Below are 20040 nucleotides of genomic sequence, written 5' to 3' on the forward strand. Positions count from 1 at the left end.
CCCCAGTGTGCAGGTAAAGGAGCCATGTACAGGATTAGCTCTTAGGCTCACAGGCTTTTACCCAGAACAACCCTGACCTGCTCCCGTGTCGTTTTACCTGGGGAGAAGGACACTTGAACACTCAACCTTCTTGAAAGATGACATGTCTCCCTAGAATAGGCTCATATGTGCCGCAGAGCCCTTCTACTGCAGTGCTTAGCCGTGCAACTCTCTCGGGCTGCTGAAGCACACTCACTCTATCCCGTGCAATGAGACTAGCCTCGTGAGGTGCAAGAGCTGAATGGCCAGCGACCTATTGCTTAAGCATAGATAACCATATATCAGGGGAAGCACCATGTTCTAGAGCTGCAAGTGCCTGGGCAATAACCACCTTGTCTCTCCTAGTTTAGGCCTTAAGCTTACAGACCAACCAGAGAAGCAACACTAATCCACAGCAAAGTATATCTCCAAATAATCTCGATCTCACCCATTCTTTAAAGAAGGAAAATGCTGAGGAGATCCAATTGGGTAATCCTTTGGTCAGGGACAGGTCCAAGCGCGTGGAGTTGACCTGAAGTCTCAATTCCCGAAGGGTCTGTTCAAATTCAGCCGTCCAATTCTGTAACATATACTGAGAAAGACTTTTTGACAAATTAGCTGCCCTAGTAAATTTCTCATACTGAATGGAAGTAACGCACAATCCCAGAAACTTTTGTTCACATCCCAGCTAGGCTATTTGCCATAATACATCTAGTTGTTCCTGGACAAGATCTATGCGTTGATTCATTTCTGCCCATGGAGCATTTTTGGGATTGGAGGATGGCGGCCGCTAAGCCTGCATTGGTGAGAGGTCCCCCAAGCTCCCGACAAACCCTGAGCCAGTCTTGTAAGCCTTTGTTCTTTCTTGGGGCTATGGCCGCTCTGCATTCCTGCGTGGCTTGCTCATAAATGAGCTGTTCTACCAGAGGTGCGGCTTGCTCTGAATCTCCAAAAATACGCTCTGCTGCCTCTGTCATTCTGGCCACAAAATCTGAGAAGGACTCCTGAGGTCCCTGGACGATCTTTGTTAGTTGTCCAGTGGCTTCACCTGCGCGGGAGAGCGCCTTCCAGGCCCTAATAGCCTTTTCATCTGATTCAGAACTACTAAGAACTGGCTCCTTGAGCTCATCTAGTGATGAGTATAGGCTCCTTCTCCTAGAGACCTCCGCTAATTGATCTTTTTTCTTTTCTTTTTTCTTTTCCTTCCTTCTAATCTCTCCCCAGGTATTCTTACCTGACCTAAACTTTTCCTCGGGTTCAAGACCCGTGGAAAGGCCTGTATACTTATTTTGTGTACCATATTTCCTCTTTGCTCCTACTCTCTCTCCCCGCTTTACTTCTGATAGATTGCCCTGAATTTTATCCAGAATTTTCAGCCCTGCCTTAACCGCTTGATAACATGTGAAAAGGAACAAAAAGGCTCCTAACACTAGAAAAAGTTCAAGGCCAAACATACCTTGTAAAGCTATTTCCCACTTTACTTCTGATAGACTGTCTTGAATTTCGTTAGAAAGTTCAAGACCAGACTTACCTTGTAAAGCTATTTCCCACTTTACTTCTGATAGACTGTCTTGAATTTCGTTAGAAAGTTCAAGGCCAGACGTACCTTGTAAAGCTATTTCCCACTTTACTTCTGATAGACTGTCTTGAATTTCGTTAGAAAGTTCAAGACCAGACTTACCTTGTAAAGCTATACTTACGGGTACCCTGTTCCCCAGCTGAAGAGTTCTGAATTCACGCAGTTGAATCCTTCTCAACAGTCTGTGTTGCGGGAACACTTCATTACCACCGTTCCCCAGCTGAGGAGTTCTGAATCCAGGCTGGATCCTTCTCAACAGTCTGTTTTACGGGAACACTTCATTACCATGACCCGCAGTTCTGGTTCCGGAATGAGGGATCTTCCTTGCACCGGTGATGGTAACCGTCCCGGGTTTTCTTGTCCCGGGTTTTCTCGTCCCAGGTCTTCTCGTCCCGGGTCTCAGCACCAACTCTTACACGCGTTCGCGACCGGCCAGGAAGAACGCAACAAACTGGAATCTTCTGCGGCAAAGCTTTATTGCTTACATCTTCAGGAGCCAGAGAGCAAGAGCAAGAGCTCTATTGCTTACATCTTTAGGAGCCAGAGCGCAAGAGCGCAAGAGCTTTATTGCTTACTTCTTCAGGAGCAAGAAGCAAGAGCCAGAGCGAGAGAGAGAATGGCGAAACCCCGTCCCTTTTTAAGGAGAATTATTCTCCACCTAGGACGTATTACTCCCTGATTGGCTGCAGCCCATCGGCCGAGTTGTCGTCACGGGGAAGGCAGAGCACATGGGGTGGAAAACTACCCTTGGCACATGCGCAGAATATTTGTTTACCACTTAGAACACAGGATGTCAGCGCCATCTTGCAACTGCGAATGTGAGGGCGGCTCCCCACACAGTTCCTCCCACAAGCATCCTCAGGTAAAGTCCTCCTCCAGCACTTCTGTTCATAGGCTACAAATGGTCTCTCCCCTCCCAACCCTTCTTTCTGTCCACTCCCCACTCTCCAAGTTCCCTTTCCCTTCCTTCTCTTCTTTTTTTCCCCTTCCCTTTCTCCTTCCCCCTCCTTCCTTCCTTCTTTATAATGTAAAAGACCAAAACTAAGGCCTCACATTTTGTGTTAATCAGGTTTTCCATGTTGCAACTAACTGGAATGGAAACAAAAGGAGAACTGTTTATTTGCCGCCCTGCTCCCCTCTCAGAGATCACAGTCTGTGGTGGTCAGATGGCTCCAGGTCTCTGGGTCTGTGATAAAGCAGAACAGGGAGGCTGCAAGGCAGGGTGGAAAAGGCTTCTCACCTCAGCTCCTTGAAACCTGGAAGCCGGGTGGGAGGTGTGGGATGTGGCAAGCACCTGGGGTCAGCGTATACCTTTGCAGGGTTGCACCTCCAGGGACCTCCTTCCTACAAGTAGGCTTCACCTCCCTATTATGTCATCTTTTCTAGAAGCTGCCAAGGGTTAAGTCACAACGTGGTCTGAGCCCTCAGAGTCCAGTCACCTCTCAGTGACTGGATTTGCCAGATGGGGACCAAGTTTCCAATACATGAGCTATGGTGGGGGGGGGTGGGGGAGGCATTTTGTATTCCAGTTCTTAGACAAGCACCCAATGTCTCAGAGCCACAGTCCCTTGTGGCTCTTGCACCTTTTAAAATCAATATTGTAGGAGAGAGTAAAAACTGAGCCCCCCTTGTCTTTACATTGTCTGCTTGCTCTCTCTCACTGCTAGGATTAAAGGCATGCGCTACCACTACCCGGCCATCCTTTGTCTTGTTTGGTGGAAGGAAAGGCCAACTTTAGGAGGATTGCAGCCCCAGGGAATAACTGAGGGCTGAGGACTTGAGGGACAGGAGGAGGAAGAGAAGGGCTGGTGTGGGTCACAGAAGGATCAAGCATATGTGTTCTGTCCACACAATGGAATATTATCCAGCCTTAAAAAGGCAGGACATGGTGAGGAAAGGTTGTGTATAGGCAGAAGGACACAGGGGTCATGAGGACGACGCAGAGCTAAGTTTATCTCTAGTCTCAATTCCATCATGGGTTTTGTTTGGTAGGTTAGTTGGTTGGCTAGCCTCTGTCGCAATATTTTTTTTTAAAGATTTATTTATTTATTACATGTAAGTACACTGTAGCTGTCTTCAGACATTCCAGAAGAGGGCGTCAGATCTCGTTACAGATGGTTGTGAACCACCATGTGGTTGCTGGGATTTGAACTCTGGACCTTTGGAAGAGCAGTCGGGTGCTCTTACCCACTGAGCCATCTCACCAGCCCCTGTCGCAATATTTGAATTCCACTTTCTGTGTATTGAAGTAGCAAGAACTGTCTTTTTTTATTTATTTATTTTTATTTAAGTTTTATCACATTATGATGAGAAAAGATACATAATTTCAATTATCTGAATTTGTTAACATTGAAAAACATATTTTGGCCGGGCAGTGATGGTGCATGCCTTTAATCCCAGCACTTGGGAGGCAGAGGCAGGTAGATTTCTGAGTTCGAGGCCAGCCTGGTCTACAGAGTGAGTTCCAGGACAACCAGGGCTATACAGAGAAACCCTGTCTCGAAACAAAACAAAACAAAACAAAACAAAACACATATTTTGAGTAAATAGACTTACATCACATTCTTCTTTCCCTTGTGTACCCCAACTCCTCCCGGAACCCCCCCTTCAAAACCTGCAATACCTTTCGTTTTTTATCATAGTCTTTAAAATTTATAAAATATGATAACAATAATAATGAGTATTATAAAAGTTGTTTGATATAAAACAACAATCAATTGAACAGTCTTATGCAGATGTTTGCCTACAGCAATACTGAAAATACATACATTTTCTCAATATAAATTTCAAATATCTCCAAATATATTAACTGCATGATATTTTAAAATAATATATGGCTATTAGTTTTTTTAATGAACATAAATAGATAAAGTTTTTTGTTTGTTTGTTTTGTTTTTAGTAGAGCTTAAAATCTTTGTTCTTACTGTGGTACAAATACAAAATAAGAACAATTTTTGGACATTGGAGTTCATTGTAATAAGGCTGTACTTCAATGTCCCTCATATCATCAAAGGATTTTACCTCCATAGTAGATAAGCTAAGAGTTGACAGTTCTGCTGTGTCAAGGAATAAATTGTAGGCACAATTTTGGATACAGATTTCCTGCTACGGTCAAAGCTATTTGACTTGAGTGATTGTTGTCATTCTCAGCCCACAGGGAACAGGTCACATTCATTTAAGAAATGGTGTGTGTAGTAAGACGGTCTATCCATGAAGCCATTCATCAACTGTTTCAGTGAGCCATGGCTCTGCTTGGAGGGTGGCACAGACGTTAGGTGAGGGCAAGATTCTGGTTCATTGGCTATGATAATTTTGAAAAGCATTCACCTCAGAATAAGAGTAACTTATAAAGTCCTCTTCTTCAAAATTGATACAATAATTATAAATATCAGACAAAGCCTTCAGTCTCACTCTTTGCTGTTCTCTTACAAGCCACCTCCCAAATTAATTGTCTACATTTCTTTTGGCTGTATAAATAATTTTGAAATATGTAAGCTGTTCTGAAAACCATAGTATAGTGTAAAAACATCAAATAAACAATCCTACTAATAAAGAGACTGAGATAGGAAAAGCATGATATCAAGACCATTATGTGGCACACAGCAAGACCCTGTCATGTACAAACAAGCAGAGAGTGTCTATGGATTATACAATATTGGACCTATTTCTCCCATTACCAAATTAGAGAGACCACGTGATGACAGCTGACAAATTTCTTTCTTTCTTTTTTTTATAGATTTATTTATTTATTATATGTAAGTACACTGTAGCTGTTTTCAGACACACCAGAAGAGGACATCAGATCTCATTACAGATGGTTGTAAGCCACCATGTGGTTGCTGGGATTTGAACTCAGGACCTTTGGAAGAGCAGTCAGTGCTCTTAACCACTGAGCCATCTCTCCAGTCTGAGCTGACAAATTTCTAATTCCTCATATTTTTGAATTTCAATCAATTGAGGTATGTTGGTAATATTAATTTTCATATTAAGAGATATTAATGAAAAGTGATTGTTACTTCCTGTTAAGTTTCTTGTTAAAGTTGGAATTATGTTTGTGTGGGTTTGTTGAAAGATTACTTTCTTACTTCTTCTAGGGTATGGTTTCACTCCTTCTGTTGGTGTTTTCCATCTATTATCCTTTGTAGGGCTGTATTTGTGGAAAGATATTGTGTAAATTTGGTTTTGTCATAGAATATCTTGTTTTCTTCGTCTACGGTGATTGAGAGTTTTGCTGGGTATATTAGCCTGGGCTGGCATTTGTATTCTCTTAGGGTCTGTATGACATCTGCTCAGGATCTTCTAGCTTTCATAATCTCTGGTGAGAAATCTGCTGTGATTCTGATAGGTCTGCCTTTATATGTTACTTGACCTTTTTCCCTTACTGCTTTTAAAATTCTTTCTTTGTTTAGTGCATTTGTGTGGAGAGCCGTGCCATGAGCAATCGCGTGCATGCTGCCAGTAATCGCTGTGGAGAGCTGTGCAGCGAGCAATCGCCATTATAAGATGGCGCTGGCCTCCGCTGTGCCTAACTAGTAAACAAGCCTTGTACGCAGGTGCGAGAGTGAACTCACTCCTAGTCACTCCTATTCTCGGGGTGTAATAGTGGGGTGATGGGCGAGCAACAAATCAGGAGCTGTCACGCCATATCAGGTGCTGAAACGTCACGCTGTGGGCTATAAAAGCGGCGCCATTTTCCCAGTTCAGGGTCTTCCTGAAGAAGTAAGCAATAAAGCTTTTGCCACGGAAGATTCTGGTTTGTTGCATCTTTCTTGCCAGTCGAGTGGGACGCAATACATTTGGGTGTTTTAATTACTATGTAATGGGAGGGATTTCTTTTCTGGTCGAGTCTATCTGGAGTTCTGTAGGCTTCTTGTATGTTCATAGGCATCTCTTTCTTTAGGTTAGGGAAGTTTTCTTCTATAATTTTGTTGAAAATATTTACTGGGGGGCTGGTGAGATGGCTCAGTGGGTAAGAGCACCTGACTGCTCTTCCGAAGGTCAGGAGTTCAAATCCCAGCAACCACATAGTGGCTCACAACCATCTGTAATGAGATCTGACTCCCTCTTCTGGAGTGTCTGAGGACAGCTACAGTGTACTTACATATAATAAATAAATAAACAAACAAATAAACAAATCTTTTTAAAAGAAAAGAAAGAAAATATTTACTGGCCCTTTAAGTTGGGAATCTTCACTCTCTTCTATAACTAATACAGGAGAACACAGGTAAACAACTAGAAGCCCTTAAAGAGGAAACACAAAAATCCCTTAAAGAGTTACAGAAAAACAAACAGGAAAGGAACAAAACCATTCAGGATCTAAAAATGGAACTAGAAACAATAAAGAAATCACGAAGGGAGACAACCCTGGTGTTAGAAAACCTAGGAAAGAGGTCAGGAGTCATAGATGCAAGCATCACCAACAGAATACAAGAGATAGAAGAGAGAATCTCAGGTGCAGAAGATACCATAGAAAACATTGATACGGGGCTGGAGAGATGGCTCAGCAGTTAAGAGCACCGACTGCTCTTCCGAAGGTCCTGAGTTCAAATCAAATCCCAGCAACCACATGGTGGCTCACAACCATCCGTAATGAGATCTGATGCCCTCTTCTGGTGTGTCTGAAGACAGCAACAGTATACTTACATAAACAATAAATATTAAAAAAAAAAGAAAGGAAGAAAGAAAGAAAGAAAAAGAAAACATTGATACAAGTGTGAAAGAAAACACAAAAAGCAAAAAGCTCCTAACCCAAAACATCCAGGAAATCCAGGACACAATGAAAAGACCAAACCTAAAGATAATAGGCATAAAAGAACTGTCTTTACATTTCAGAAGAATACAACACATGTGTGAATTTTTTTTTTGGGGGGGGGGGGGCTTGGGCCAAGGAGTGGCACTTTTTGGAGGTGTGGTCTTGTTGGAGTGAGTGTGGCTCTGTTGGAGTAGGTGTGGCCTTGTTGGAATAGGTATGTCACTTAGGGTGTGGGCTTTAAGACCCTCATCCTAGCTTCCTGGAAGCCAGTCTTCTCCTAGCAGCCTTCAGATGAAGATGTAGAACTCTCAGCTCCTCAGCACCAAGCCTGCCTGGATGCTGCCATGTTCCCACCTTGATAATAATGGACTGAACCTCTGAACCTATAAGCCAGCCCCAATGAAATGCTGTCCTTATAAGAGTTGCCTTGGTCATAATGTCTGTACACAGCAGTAAAGCTCTAACTAATACAATGTGTTAGTCTTTTGAGGCAGTGACTGTAAAACTTGGGCTTCCTTTGTAATTCCATTGGTCAGTAGTGAAACAGCAACTAGACAGATAGTCCATACATTTATTGAATTGACCCATTTAAAAAAGTGATTTAGAAAAATAAAAGCTTGTTCTTGCCCGGCGTGATGGCCCATGCCTTTAATCCCAGTACTCCAGACAGAGACAGAGACAGAGGCAGAGGCAGGCGGATCTCTGAGTTTAGGGCCAGCCTGGTGTATGGATCAAGTTCCAGGACAGTCAGGATTACATAGAAAAACCCTGTCTTGAAAAACACAAAAACAAAACAAACAAGTTTGCTCTTGTGGGATGGATTTTGCAACTTGAAATTCTCCCAATTTTTTTTTAAAGGCTCATTTTATTTACATACATATACATATGTTTGTATATATACATTTATATGTATATAAATACACACTCATGCACATGTGCATGCACACACACACACACACACACACACACACACACAGTCTCTGTGTGTGCTCAAGAAGGCCAGAAGAGAGCATCAGATCTCCTGGAACTAGAGTTATAGGTAGTTGTGAGCCACCTGATGTGGGGTGGGAATCCAACTTGAGTCCTCTGGAAGAGCAACAAGTGCTTTTAACAGCAGAGCCATCTCTCCAGTCCCTAAGGTATGGCATCATTTGTTGTTGTTGTTGCTGTGAATGACAAGAGAGAAGCAGTGGAAGGAGAGAATAGACTCCTGAACGCTGGCTGTCCTCTGACTTCCACATTCAAGATGTGGCATATGTGTGTCTGGTTCCACACACTCATCACACACACAATAATAATGAATGATGGTGATGGTGATGGTGATGCTGCTGCTGGTGGTGATGATGATAGTGAATCACTCAGGAGATGGAGACAAGATAATCAGGAATTCAAGATCACCCTCAACTATAGAGAGTGTTCGAGGCTAGACCGGACTATCTGATAGTCTGTCTGAACAAAGGGAAGTACACTGTGCACTGTACACAGCTCAGGACATCTTGCTAATTAAGCAGATCAGGTCCACACATGTGAGCCCAACTGCACAAGGGACAACGACTGCCATGCTCGCCTAGGTCGGGTTCTTCTTCAGTAAGAACAGTGGCTCTTAGCCCTGGCTGGCCTGGAATGAATCCTCTGCCAACACAGCAGTTGGGTCCTCTGAGAGAAAGTGCTGAGGCAGGTGACTCTGCCCTGTGGATCTATGAGTAAGACCGTCGGTCCAGCACTAGTCAATCAATTGCTTATCCACACAAATACAAAATGATCACCGGTGGCCAAATCACACTGAATCCCATCAAAATCACCGGAGAGAAGTCAGGCCAGGAGCTTGCAACACACTGACAGATGATGTAACCTCTCACCCCAGAAAAGGACATGAAATCCAGGAATAAGGTAGCACCTGTCCACCACATGAATGGGCAGGTGATAAACTCAAATCAACTGGGGCTTGATTCAGTGCAGCACTCTGTATTTGGTTGGCCTTTTGGAACCTTCTGTTAGAACCTGTTGGGTACCTTGGCAGCCCCTGTGGGAACAGCCCTGGACTGAGTGATAAGGTCAGTCCCTTAGCTGACCAGTTGAGGGCTAAGTGAGGTCAGCTGACTTGTATCAGGTCAGCCTCTGGTTCGGGGAAGCTTCCAGAACCCAGTGCTGCTTTCACCTTCTTTCAACTGTTCCGCAACCCATGTTTAAGAGTGGAGTGGGGGTGGGGGGTGGGGGGCAGGGCTGGTGAGATGGCTCAGTGGTTAGGAGCACTGACTGCTCTTCTGAAGGTCTTAAGTTCAAATCCCAGCAACCACATGGTGGCTCACAACCATCCATAATGAGATCTGACACTCTCTTCTGGTACATCTAAAGACAGCTAGAGTGTACTTACATATAATAATAAATAAATCTTTGAGCAGGAGCGAGCAGGGTTGGAGCTAGTAGAGGTCCTGAGCTCAATTCTCAGCAACCACAAAGTGACTCACAACCATCTGTACAGCAACAGTGTACATAAAATAAATAAACATATACATAAATAGACATAGAATAAATAAACAAATCTTAAAGAAAAAAAAGATTGGGATGGGGGCCTGGAGAGAGGGCACAGCCATTAAGAGCACTGGCTGCTTGCTCTTTCAAAGGACCCAGGCATGGTTCCTTTCTCAGGGACTCACAACTGTCTATAATTCTAGCCCGAGGGGATCCAACACCCTCTTCTGGCATCTGCAGGCAAAACACCCATATACATAAACGTCAGGATGGAGTACAGAGATGCTGATGGGCAAGGCCACTGTTGCCAAGCATGCTCACGAGAAGGCAAGAAAACGGAAAGGCTGGCCGATTTGTCATTTTCTGGCACCGTGGAAAGACACACGGTGTCTACCTCTGTTAATACCACAGCGGCACACAGAAGGGAAACAAAGCCATCTGTTCAATGCACATGAAAGATCCTAACAGAATGTAAAAGGTCACAGAAGCCCTGAAATTGGCAAAATAGATTTTATTGTTAGTAGAAGTAGCTTCATTGATTTAGAAAAATGAGGTGCACAATGCTCTGGCCACTCCTTGAACCTGTGTGTCTGCCAATGTTCTGACCATTCCTTGAACCCAGGTGTGTGGCCACTGCTGCACCTCACTGCCAGGTGTTTGTGATATTGGTTGCTAAGATAGAGTCAGAAAATCTCCCCAGCAACCACAGCTGGGCCAATCCAGAGTTGCTGCACCTGCACCAGACTCTTTCCTTGTACCCCTCCCATACCTATTTCTTGAGAATAGACATTGTTCAGATCTGTAAAACAATGTAAGCCATTGTTTTACAGAGCAGACCTGGGTCCCACCCAGATCAACAGCTTACCTCATCCAGAATTCACCGCCATAAATCAAACCATGGATTCCCTGCGCCTTCTCCTTTCCCCCCTGAGGGCCTATAAAAACTGGGACCCCTTCCTCCTCGGGGTCAACTCCTCTACCCCTGCATGGGATATGAATCGTCCCCAGAGCTCTGGCTTTCCCCGAATAAAGCCTCATGTGGTTTACATCAAGCTTGGTCTCTCGTGAGTTCTTGGGGGTCTGCTATTATGCCGGGGCCTGAGTGAGGGGCTTCTCTGGGAGTCTTTCATTTGGGGGCTCGTCCTGGGATTGGCGCAACCACCCACATCTCCTAAGACCCACTTAGAGGTGAAATTTTTTGTCTAAAAATATTTCTGTGAGCCGGTGAGGTTCAGTGCTGAAATTTGCAGCCCTACGTTTTGTGAGAAACGGAGACCTGTGCCTCGGGATGAGGCTTCTGCTTGCTCTGGGGGATGCCCCAGAGCAATGGGAAGTACTCCAGGAGTCCGTCTGGGCCAGAAGTGAAGAGTTGGTAGTCTTCCTAGATTGGAAGACTTACACGCTTCCCTGACTTTTTTGCATGTCTGAGTTGGTTTTGTTTGTCCGTTACAAGATGGGCATTTGTCAGTGTGTGTGTGTGTGTGTGTGTTGTGTCTGTTTCGTGTTTTCTGTGATATTGGACGATAGGACAGACTGTAACGACGCCCCCCCCCAAGTTTGACTTTAGACCACTGGACTGAAGTTAGATCAAGGGCCCATAATCTTTCAGTAGAAATTAAGAGGGGACCTTGACAGACTTTTTGTGCCTCTGAGTGGCTTTTAATGTAAAATGGCCACCGGAGGGGACTTTTGATTTGACTCTTATCTTTGAAGTTAAAGCCATTGTTTTACAGAGCGGACCTGGGTCCCACCCAGATCAACAGCCTTACCTCATCCAGAATTCACCACCATAAATTAAACCATGGATTCCTCGCGTCTCTCAGTGGCGCCCTTCCCATGCTGCTCTCATGTGTGCAGGTGGGTCAGCACAGGGCCCTCACTTTCTGCCCTAAGAAGCAGCAAGCACAGGGGCGGCGGTGGCAGCGGCAGCAGCAGTGGCAGTGCGGACCCCGCCTAGACCAGTGCGCTTTCTGGCCTGGCTGTGAGATGCCCCACCAATTTGGCTACAGTAAGAGAGGTGATGAAGGGCCCTAAGAGCCCCGTCTGTTTTTCTGGGAAGATTGATGGAAGCTTATAGATGCTCTACTCCTTTTGACCCAACCTCTGAGGGTCAACAAGCCGCGGTTGGTATGGCTTTTAAAGATTACATGCCATGGCTTTACAAGATTTAGTCAGGGAGGCAGAAAAGGTGTATCACAAGAGAGAGAGAATAAGAGAGAGACAGAAAGAAAAAAAAGAAGAGAGGGAGAATAAAAAGGATAGAAGACAGGAGAGGAACTTAAGCAGGATTTTGGTTGCAGTAGTAGGGGAGCGTAAAGGAAGGAACAGGCCTGAGAATTAGACAGAGAGGGTACCTGGGCAACAGAGAACCTAGACCTAGAAGAAAAAGACATGTCCAGAAGACTTTAGAGAAGGATCAATGTGCCTATTGCAAAGAAAAAGGACGGTGACTCAAGTACTGGCACCAGCTACTCTAAGACAGGTGAGAGAATTCTTGGGCACCCCTGGGTTCTGCAGACTTTGGATACCTGGGTTTACAACACTGGCTGCCCCCTTGTACCCCCTGACCAAAGAAAGTAGAGAATTCAGATGGATAGCAGAACATCAGAGAACCTTTAAAGAGGCCCTGTTGACTGCGCCAGCCTTGGCATTGCCAGATCTAACCAAACCCTTCATCCTCTATGTTAATGAGAGGGTGGGGGTGGCCAGAGGAGTTCTTACTCAGGCTCTAGGGCCATAGAAGAGTCCTGTGACATATTTGTCTAAGAAGCTGGACCCAGTGGCCAGCGGATAACTTACATGTTTAAAGGTGGTTGCTGCAGTAGCCTTACTCACTAAAGATGCCAACAAATTAACTTTAGGACAGCAAATAACTGTGGTAGCCCCCACTCTCTTTTAAGCATTATCCGCCAGCCCCCAGACCAATGGATGACAAATGCCCGGATGACCCACCCTACCAGAGTCTGTTGCTGACTGAACGGGTCATGTTTGCTCCTCCTACTATCCTCAATCCTACTACCTTGCTGCCTGAAACGGACGACTCCTTGCCTGTTTACTGCTGTGCGGACATCCTTGCCGAAGAAACTGGGATCCATAGTGATCTACGTAACCAGCCGTGGCCAGACGTTCCAAACTGGTACACAGAAGCAGCTTCCTAGTAGAAGGCCCTTCAGATGGCTGAGGGGCGGCCCATCAACATCTATACCAATAGCAGTTTTTATAGATACCTTTTCAAGATGGGTATAGGCCTACCCAACAAAAAAAGAAACTGCCAATGTTGTGGTTAAGAAGATCTTAAAAGAAAATTTTCCAAGGAATACCTAAGGTAATAAGGTCTCACAGCCTTTGTTGCCCAGGTAAGTCAGGGACTGGCCATCCAACTGGGGATTAATTGAATTTTACATTGTGTTTATAGACCCCAGAGTTCAGGATAGGTAAAAAGGATAAATAAAAAGGAGACCTTGACTAAATTGACCTTAGAGACCGGCGAGAATGACTAGACAGTCCTCCTTCCCTTTGCCTTGTTCCACGTCAGGAACACACTGGGAAAATTTAAGCTCACTCCATATGAAAGCCTGTGCGGGGGTGGGGGAGACCTCCCCTGCTCACTGAAGTGGGGAGAGTGTTAGATCCTCTAAAATTTAACCCTGGTCCTTCATTGTTTACACACATTAAAGCCCGTGAAGTGGTACGAAACACCACCTGAGAGCAGCTCAAAGAGGCCTACGAACCAGGAGATTTAATGGCACCACACCAGTTCCAGGTGGGAGATAAAGTTCTCATCCGACGACATTGAGCTGGGAATCTAGAACCTTGTTAAAAAGGCCCCTACATCGTGCTGCTGACCACCCCCACTGCTGTCAAAGTAGAAGGCATCTCTGCTTAGATTCATACCTCTCACGTAAAGCGAGCTCCTGAAAAATAAATCCCCTTGGTTGACCACCCTCATTTCTATTCTGATGGGCCCTCTAATAATTTTGCTCTTACTGCTGATGTGTGGCCCACTAATTCTTAATAAATTGGTGACCTTTATTAAAGAAAAGATTGGTGCCGTCCAGCTGTTAGTACTAAGACAACAATACCAGTCTCTGCAGAATCTTGAAGAAGAGATTGCAGTTTAGTTCTAAGGTTAGAAGTAGTAACTAGAAGAAGTGGGGAATGAAAGATCCTGACAGAATGTAAAAGGTCACAGAAGCCCTAAAATTGGCAAAATAGATTTCATTGTTAGTAGAAGTAGCTTCATTGATTTAGAAAAATAGAGGTGCACAATGCTCTGGCCACTCCTTGAACCTGTGTGTCTGCCAATGTTCTGACCATTCCTTGAACCCAGGTGTGTGGCCACTGCTGCACCTCACTGCCAGGTGTTTGTGATATTGGTTACTAAGATAGAGTCAGAAAATCTCCCCAGCAACCACAGCTGTGCCAATCCAGAGTTGCTACACCTGCACCAGACTCTTCCTTGTACCCCTCCCATACGCATTTCTTGAGAATAGACATTGTTCAGATCTAGAAATCCCCTACTCCCCCCTTCTCCTTTCCCCTCTGAGGGCCTATAAAAACTGGGACCCCTTTCCCCTCGGGGTTGACTCCTCTAACCCTGCATGGGATATGAGTCGTCCCCAGAGCTCTGGCTTTCCCCAAATAAAGCCTCATGTGGTTTACATCAAGCTCGGTCTCTCGTGAGTTCTTGGGGGTCTGCTATTATCCCAGGACCTGAGTGAGGGGCTTCTCTGGGAGTCTTTCACACAGGAATCAGACAGCAGAGTAGTGATTCGTGGGGGCTGCCGGAGGATGGACAGCCAGTAGGGACAAGGTCAATGTGTGGAGACTGGAAGAGTCCTGGAGAGGGACAGTGGTCATTCTGCACGCATGGGAATCAAGGGAATTGAGATTCACATTCAGAAAAGGTACGAATTATACTTCTCAGGCTATGTATGTTTTCAATCGAAAACAGAGGCAGTAAGACTGTGCAGACCAGAGCCTGTATTTCTATTCCGAGGCATCACTGAGGGTTGGATAAGGTGGGCGCAGGAAGATGAGTAGCCAGTCTGAACCTGAACTGTGTGTAGGACTCAGGGTGCAGGCTCCAGTCATAGATGTTCTAGGCCACACATCCCAACACCACTATATTCCCTTTTCGTCTCAGGCTGAAGCAGGCCTGCCTCCCATTTGCAGAAAGTCTCCTGGAGGATGATCAAGACATCTGACAAGTTGGCAGAGAACTGATAGCCTCCAGGCAGTCAGGCCCTGGGCGCAGGGTTGGGTAACTGGGTGAGGGAGGCTGGCACGTGGTACCCAGCAGGGTGAAAGGAAGAGATTTGCCCTCCACAGCCTCTCACCACCATCTGAACTCCGTGTGGTCAAAGCAGTATGCTTGCTGTATTTCCAGCATCTACCTCCCTACCTCCGGAGGTCAGCTCGGCATGTAGTACCTCCTTTCCTTTCTGCAAGGCTGGAGAGTGAACTCGGGGCCTCACATACACAGCGCAAGAACTGGGCTTCAACACACAGTCAGTTCTGACCTCCACTGATGAAAACTAGCCAATTCCAAATCAATACACAGTCACATTTCTGCCATTTCTGTAAACCTCTTGTTGCAAATAAACCTCCGTTTTTATTGTTGTTGTTTGGTTTGGGGTTGTTTGTTTGTTTGTTTGTGTTTTGTTGTTGTGATTGAAACAGGGTCTCACTGTGTAGCCCTGGCTATTCTGGCACTCGCTCTGTAGACTAGGCTAGCCTCAAACTCAGAAATCCACCTCTGTCTCATGAGTGCTGGGATGAAAGCATGCACCACACACCCTGCAAACAAACCTCTCTTTATGCATCTATCTTTTTTTGTTCTATCTGCAGCCCCTCCTCTTTAAATCTGTTCTGGTTTTGTTTGTTGACAGGGTGTCTTGTAGCCCCAAGGGGGTTGATAATGGCCTTGAACTCCTGATCTTCCTGCTCATTTAGCTGTGTTTTCTCTGTAAGACACATCCCAGGCTTCTTGCTCCAAGGAACCCTAGGCAGAGTTTCAGATATGGAACGGGCCATTTGAAGCAGTCAAAACACTGAAAAGAAAGACCCCGGTGTGAAAACATGGCTGTCACCAGACCAGGAGGACACTGTTAATAGCAAGAGAGCCAAACAAGAGGGCTTGCTGTTTCCATTCAGACAGAAATAGATGGATTGAGGAACCCACATTTGTATTCATCTTTGTGTGTGTGTGTGTCCACAAATAGCACACAAATGATGGTTTGTGTGTTATAATTAAGTTTAGCAAACAGGCACTATAAAAAATGCAGAATCCATGAATACTAAAAGAGTCACAGTGACTCTGTTTCCCAGTCTCTGGGCCAAGGAGTTGGATATCTCCTGCCCAGTGATATTAACCTTCGCTAAGGTTTCTTGGAGACATGCTACAGGCTAACAATCTATCCCCGACATTTGTAAGACCCTGATCTAGGAGTTAGAGCTCCTCAGTTATCCTAGCATGTCTGGAGACTTCCTGCAGCAGGAGCCACTGCAGAAACCAGGAACAGACTTGGTCTCTGTCAGTTTCTTGTCCTGTGGTTGTGACAATGATATCTGGTAAAAGCAACCTAAGGAAAGAAGGGATTATTTGTTTTCATTCATTCTTTCTTTTTTAAAAATTTATTTAATGTATATGAGTACACTGTAGCTGTCTTCAGACACACCAGAAGAGGGCATCAGATCCCATTACAGATGGTTGTGAGCCACCATGTGGTTGCTGGGAATCTCTCCAGCCCCATTTGCTTTCTTATTACATTATTTTGGTGTGGGGAGAGGGAGAGAGAGAGAGAGAGAGAGAGAGAGAGAGAGAGAGAGAGCGCCTTGGCAGAAAGTGCGCTTATCTGTAGGAAAGATTTATTCCAGCTTCAGTTTGAGGGTAAAGCCATCATGACTGAATGGCACGTAGCAAGATCAGGAAGTAGCCTTTTGCATTGCAAACAACCAGGAAAGACAGGGTGGTGTGGGAGTGGGGTGGGGATGCAGGTGCCTAGTTGCCTTTCTCCTTGTGGTGTGGGACTTCAGAGGGACACCATGGGTGTCCCAATGTGGCACCCGAATTTGCTCTGGATCTTCCCTCCTTAGGTAAATGAAAACTCCTCACAGACATGGCCAGAGGAAAGGCTATTAGGCAGTTTAGATTGTATATAAGTCGATAGGCAAAGTTGACCACTGTAGTCACTTGAAAGATTACATAAAAATAGTGTGTGGTTGTTTTTAAGTCTCTCCAACAATGCAAACTCTTATTTTAAAGAGATGTGCTTTGTTTGTTTGTTTGTTTTTGTTTCTGTGCATGTGTGAGTCTGAATGAGTATATACATACCAAGTGCATAAAAGGGCCCTGGGAAGCCAGAAGAGGGCATTGGATTCCCTAGAACTGGAATGAGAAATGGCTATGAGCTGTTATGCGGGGTCTGGGAATTGAGCCCCTGACCCCTGCAGGCTGTAAGGGTCTTAACAGCTGAACCATCTCTGGAGCTCCCAAATAGTTTCAAACCTAAATGACTTGACCTAACTAAATATTAAAACCTTATTTTGTCTATCAAAATAAAAATATTTTCAAATATATGATGTCTTCTGTTTCCTAGGCATCCAGTTGTTACAGCAAAGGCATAATAGCTTCTATCGGTACCACATAGACTCAAGGCATTGTGAACTGCTGCAGAGAGGAGAAAGACCCAGCTTTCAGGCCCAGTTTCACTCAATCCCACAGTGTATTTTGAGGTAAATACCAGAGTTGTGGAGAAATGGATGCTTTTTCTCTTGGGAAAGAATGGGGCGTTATTCAAGCTTGGACAGCCTCCCTGCTATCATGGAGATCTGACATCCCATCCTGCAGACCTGCAGAGAAATGTGTGTGGGGGGGGGGGGGACACAGCCGCCACAGGTCTTGTTTGAAGGGGCACAAAATACATCCAGACCCCAAATTCTCAGTACAGAGAAGATTTACTACTCCAGAGGGACAAGCAGGTTAGATGGGGTGAGGGGTAGGGGCTGCCTGTGGGTCTGACAAAGACAGCAGCAGGAATTTCTTCAGGAGGGTTTTTTAAGGAGAAACGGGGGAAGCCTGTGTTCGGATGACTTGGTGATGATTGGACATGTTAGCCGGTGTAGCCATATAATGAATTTTGATAGCTGGACCTTGGAGTTTCAGGCATAAGGAGGTGGCCAAAATAAGAGAACAGCCCTTGGTGGCTTAGCTTTAGAAACATGACCTGTTTAGAGAGGGAGAGAGGGAGAGGGAAAGGAATAAATCTATCAGCATCATGTTTGCGATGCTTGGTTCTGTTACAGAGCCCTTCACTCTTACCATGGGCAGAGCTGTCACATGCTCTTGTGTGAACCGATGGTGACAAATGGGGAAACTCATTCAGCACAGGAGATGTCACCAGCCTACCACACTGCCAACAGAATAGTGGGTCGTGGTTATCCAAGGGCCAGGTGAGGAGTTTGGTTGTTAGGCAGACACAGCCCTGGGATGAGGGAGAGGGAAGGGCTCCTAGCACCGTGCTGACTGTGATTCATGCTTAGCCTCACCTGAACCTCATGCTTCTGGTTCGGAAGACTGCTTCCGGGTCTCTCTCAGCACACGAGGATAGGCAAGAAGACAATGTGTGGCCAGTGGGCCCTTATATTTTTCTAAAATTCAGACAGGAGACCAAGAGAGGAATATGGACAAACAGACACATGAGCCATGAGAAAGGATGTAAAGCCATCTTTTCCCCCCTAGATTCAACCCTGTCACAGTTTTCACCCTCCATAATGGAAATGGGGATTCTGTTCTCTGGATATTGAAGTACCAAGGACCATTCTTGCCATGCAGAAGATTCCAGCCTGTGTTGTTCCTTTGAGACATGACTGGATGGGGTAGCTTTTGAATCCTACGCAACATTCATGCAGAAGGAATCACACATTTCACATTACTGAACACATGTGTTGTGTAGCCCTGGTCATCCTGGAACTCACTCTGTAGACCAGGCTAACCTCGAATTTGGAGCTCCACCTGCCTCTGCTTCCCAAGTGCTGGGATTGAAGGTGTGTGCACACTGCCTATCTCAAGAAAGTTTTTTTTTTTTTAAAGAAATTTGTTCTAGCTGGGCGTGGTGGCGCACGCCTTTAATCCCAGCACTCGGGAGGCAGAGGCAGGCGGATTTCTGAGTTCGAGGCCAGCCTGGTCTACAAAGTGAGTGCCAGGACAGCCAGGGCTACACAGAGAAACCCTGTCTCTAAAAACCAAAAAAAAAAAAAGAAATTTGTTCTGTGGGGTGAGGGATTTTGTAACTTTTCTTTTGTTCTTTTTTCTTCTGCCTGAAACAATAGCAAACCATTCTACTAGAGGCCTGGAGAGATGGTTCAGTGGTTCATATGTTGCTTCTCCATAGGACCTGGGTTAGGTTCCCAGCACCCATAGAGTGATTAACAACTGTCTGTGACTCCAATTCCAGGGATGCCCCAGCTGGTAGGACCCAAGTGTGTGTGTGTGTGGGGGGGGGGCATTCCAAACCAGAGTGCCGGAGTGGGCTGGGAAGAAGATGCTCAAGAGTCCAATACTCTCTCCTAGATTTCATGGGTACTAAACCTGAATGTGGTACACAGCTATGCATGCAGCCAAAACACCCATACACATAAGAATATTAAAAATAAATTTTAACTAAAATATTCTATTAAAGAGTAGTGTACAGGGGCTGGTGAGATGGCTCAGTGGGTAAGAGCACCGACTGCTCTTCCGAAGGTCCGAAGTTCAAATCCCAGCAACCACATGGTGGCTCACAACCACCCGTAATGAGATCTGATGCCCTCTTCTGGTGCGTCTGAAAGACAGCTACAATGTACTTATATATAATAAATAAATAAATAAATCTAAAAAAAAAAAAAAAGAAAAAAAAGAGTAGTGTACAAATTGTATTGCTATACTTGGTCAAAGATACTTTGTAGTCAGAAGAGGCACAGACAGGACCACAAACCATCTAGCTCCCAGCTTTCCTTACTCCTGCCTTCATTGGCACCGGCCAATCACATATTTTATTTATAAGTGACACTTGTACATGGAAACTTCAGGTCCTCCCTGCCTGGTGTTGTCTTCCTGTAGTCTTAGTTACTTAGGAGGCTGTGGCAAAGGGGCCAGAGGCTGAAGTCCAGGCTGAGTCACTGAAGGAGGCAGCTGGTTAAAAGAAAAAGGAACCCAGGGCAGCTCAGTGGTAGAGCC

General features: G+C 45.3%; 1 long non-coding RNA gene across 1 annotated transcript; it reads right to left on the reverse strand.

Moving 5' to 3' along the window:
- Positions 1-17824: 17824 nt before the first annotated feature.
- Positions 17825-18796, reverse strand: Gm33530. Its single transcript, XR_384288.2, has 3 exons — positions 18372-18796; positions 18145-18235; positions 17825-18049 (listed from the first exon to the last, which is right to left on the reverse strand). It is a non-coding gene; the product is annotated as a predicted gene, 33530 (long non-coding RNA).
- Between the last annotated feature and the right edge of the window lie 1244 nt (positions 18797-20040).

This window comes from Mus musculus, chromosome 15 (assembly GCF_000001635.26).
Source record: "Mus musculus strain C57BL/6J chromosome 15, GRCm38.p6 C57BL/6J".
Lineage (NCBI taxonomy): Eukaryota > Metazoa > Chordata > Mammalia > Rodentia > Muridae > Mus > Mus musculus.